At 32.1% G+C, this 4,004-nt stretch overlaps 1 long non-coding RNA gene across 1 annotated transcript; it reads right to left on the reverse strand.

Annotated features, from left to right (window-relative positions):
- Positions 1–480: 480 nt before the first annotated feature.
- Positions 481–3,654, reverse strand: LOC116118033. Its single transcript, XR_004126082.1, has 6 exons — positions 3,465–3,654; positions 2,536–2,631; positions 2,229–2,300; positions 1,765–1,842; positions 1,217–1,273; positions 481–829 (listed from the first exon to the last, which is right to left on the reverse strand). It is a non-coding gene; the product is annotated as an uncharacterized LOC116118033 (long non-coding RNA).
- Between the last annotated feature and the right edge of the window lie 350 nt (positions 3,655–4,004).

Here is a 4,004-nt window from a genome sequence, read left to right on the forward strand (position 1 = left end):
AAACGCACCTCACCCTACCCTAATTAGCCTCGCCAATCACCGAAAAAAGTCGGCTATTGTTACTGCCTATTTTTTTCGATTTCCGATCGATTTACTCACCGGAAATCAACTCCATTGCCTCCATTGCACTCATCGGCACTTTCTCTTCAAAAGCCCCAACATCCCGACATTCAATTGTTCACCGATTATCATTCCAAATTCTAAGATTTTGGGTAAATAGAGAAATTGTTAACCCGGTCCGGTGAAGTTCCCAAGTCCCGATTAAACTGGTTAAACCGATCAGGCCGGGTCAGGTTTTAAAACAGTGGATTAAACAACCCATAACTTAAAATCTAACCAAATAAAAAAAATGAAAACATGAAATAAATTCTCTAAATTACTTTAAAAAATAAAACTTATACATAATTATGACCAACCAAAAAAGCTGATTTTCATTTTTCCCTCAAAAGAACACCCTGCTACTCAGAAAAATTCAACCAATTCTCCTTAAGCTTCATTGAAGATAGAGCTTACAACATAGGATGCTTTGAGAGTTAACCTTCTAAAGAGGGAAGACTATCAACAGTATAAGAACAAGCTAATCAAGTGATTGTACTAAAAGCTTTTAACAATCAAAACAAATTCAGAATTCTTATGATAATTGTATTATAAAAAAAAAAATTAAACAAATAAAAAAAAGAGGTGGAGAAGTAGGTAAATTACAACAAAATTCTTATGGCTAGGTATACAATCAATACAAAACATGCAAAATTGCTTTTACAATAAAAAAATGTTCCTAATTAAACCCAAATCAATGGCACCCATTGCAGCATATTCAAAATTTTCGTGCCTGCATGAGATAAAATGAAAAGAATGCATGAGATAGTGAAAAAATTTTGGCCTCCACAATTATAGAGTAGGTAAGAAATAAATAGTGCACCAGCAATAAGAACATTAGTAGCATCATGATACGATTTCGTTAGTGACAGACTAGAAACCTTGCCGAAGTTTTTAAATGGGTTTAAAACCAAATAAGACACAAACCGAGCTCCAAAGTTGACATTTATATGTTTTTATTCCTTTATATAAGGGGTATGCATAGGTCACTATGCAGAACAAAGGTTCAACATGGTCATGAAACTTAAATCCTACAAGATCAAATCAGATTACAGTCGGCAATTTCCAGTCTTTTCCTCCTTCAAGTACAGTCAATTAATTAATTCGGACACATACGCACCATGACAAGCACGACACAGATCTTTATCTTCTTGAACCACAGGATCAAATTAAGAAACTGAGAGGAAAAAAAGAGGGGAAAAAATATAAGAACATAGCACAACACAGAAAAGATAGAATGAAGGACAAAAATCATGTACAGTTAACATAGTTCCATGATAAAATAGACAGCAAGCTGATAAAATCTTCAGCCCAGTACCCATACCCTAGAGAACAATTAATGCTCATATCGGAGGTATATTTAAGGCAAACTAAACAGAAAATGGGATTTCTTACAGGACACTCTTATACCTATCATGCTCTATTTAATTCTGAAGAAGGCTCATAACGGTTTAATGAATTAAAATAATATATAAATTATTTTCTTTCCTCAATTGCTTGTGCAAATTTTCTTTCTAAAAAAGCAACAGAATAACTATAAAACTAATTTTTCATACTTTAATCATGCAGTATCATCCTAAAATTTGAACCATATTCAAATCTTAAAAAACCAGGACGCATGTTCGTATGATAAACCATGGAAGATAACTTGTGTATACAGAACATTACAGAGAACCCATCACTGTCTCAGTCGTGCTGCCAAAGGCTTTGGAGGCCATATTTGAATGCAGTCCAAATGTATCATAACTACACAGAATAGTTGCACGAAAATTAGTAAACAATGGATAATTTCCTAGCTAGTTCTGGTAAAAATTGAGATTGTAAATTAATTCACTTGTTCAAATATGTAATGCCTAGATCGCTGCATTCTAAGTAAGTGAAGCATCTTAGTTTCGAGTCTTCCACAAAAGCACACATTATTTTTGTTTCCATCATGTTTCCATCATAATCATGGCATTGATTTAGCCAAATCTAGACAAAATATATAAAGGAATTATTCAGATCACAAAGATAATAAAAACTAGCTTGATTCTCGCAACTTTCACACATTAACTAGATTTTGGAAAGTCAATGTGCAGAAAATGCCCAACTCTTCAATAAAATATAAGCAAAGACAACATTATTAGAATTACCTTTTGAAAATTCAATCACATATCGTGAACTATTGCAAAAGATGAATTACATCAGCACAATCACCAAAATATCTGTCAAAGTTTAGGAACTCAAAAATACAATATTGAAAGAGTGAAATTAGCGAAAAAAAGGGTTACAACAGCTGGCAAATCTCAACTATTTTCCCTTCATTTTGAGTAAATTGGATGATAAAAACTAAAGCAACATGCAAATTAATAAGATATATCACTAGGTATAGCTTGGGCTAAAATTAGGTAGGGAAATAGACATATTATATCCTTTAGAGAAGAACAAAAACGAGGATACTGAAAAGATAACACTCCCACCAATCCAACATGTAAAGTCCAAATGTGACATTATAGATATAGATCTTGCATTAAACGCAGTTAATTGCTCTCTTACCTACAAACAAAAAATTTGTAAATGTGAATCCACAACAGGAATCAAACTAAAATAGGCATGAACTCAGCTAAATTGACAAAGCCAAGGTATTAGATCTATAAGATAGACAAGAAACCAACGTTTGTTGACTGAGAATTGCCGACGGCTAATAAAAAAATTGATCTTGTTTTTGTACTTTGTTTAGTGATCACAAAGACAAATGATAACAATTTTAAGAAGGCTTCATTCTCTGGATAAAGTTAAGGAACATATGGATCATTGGAAGAAATGAAAACAAATCTAGCAGCATATTTTTCTTATTTTCAAGAATTACCAAGAAAATCTCCCAACCCCGCTTAGCGAGTTCAAGTTTGACACTACAAATTATAGCCCACAAGAACCTATAATCTTTGAGAAGCAGAAAACCGATTTCACAAACAAAATGGTAAAAAATGGACGAATTAAATTTACGCCCAACAGGTTTCTCAGGAACTAAACATTGATGTGAATATTTCAAAATCTACCCAATTCTGATCAAAATTCTAATTTTCACGTAGAAAATGATAACAAAACGAATTAAAAATTTCAAATTTGATGTTTGATGATGTAACAAATCAAATTAAATTGTCTCCAAAACTTAACAAAATAGCTCAAAATCTGTACAACTTAAGGTATAAAACTCCTAAAATCTTCACAGCAACCAAACAGATCTAACTAATTAAACTTAATTTCTAAATCCCATTCAGATAAAACTAGACTAAAAACAACAAAGACACATGCAAAGAACAAGAATGAAATAAAGTAAAATAAAATACCAGTAAGAAAAGATGATCCAACCCAGAAGTGAAACTGACCTGTTTAGCAGAAAGCTTTCTTCTTTCTTTGTTATTCAGACAATTTGATTGAAAATATTATGTGGGTCGATTTCGATTAGTTTGTTCGTTTGAAAAAATTGTTAATTGGGGGAGAATTAATAGAAGAGGACTTAAAATTTTAAACCCCCTATAGTTAAGAGTATATTGAAAAACTTCGTGTTGTTTTTTACCAACAAAAGACATCCCTTAAATAGTGAAATTACAATATTAATGGTATTATTGGAGTTAATAGGCCCTCTGCGGTTTCATATAATTACAGCAGCTCCGTTTGGTTGGTTATTTAGAATAGCATTCTAGCTATTTCGCATTTTTGGAAAATAAAATAGGATTCTGAGAAGTTTTTTTTGTACATTTCTAAATGGCATTTTCAAAAAATATTTAAATTATTTTTAACCCTTTAGCATTTTCTGACGACCAAATGTGGTTAGATTTGGCCGTCAATAGCCAAATCTTTGACTGTAGATCTAACATTTTTTGGCTAGATCCACTATAGATCTGGTTGAAAAATACCAGATCGAC

Source organism: Pistacia vera, unplaced genomic scaffold (assembly GCF_008641045.1).
Source record: "Pistacia vera cultivar Batoury unplaced genomic scaffold, PisVer_v2 Contig83, whole genome shotgun sequence".
Classification (NCBI taxonomy): Eukaryota; Viridiplantae; Streptophyta; class Magnoliopsida; order Sapindales; family Anacardiaceae; genus Pistacia; species Pistacia vera.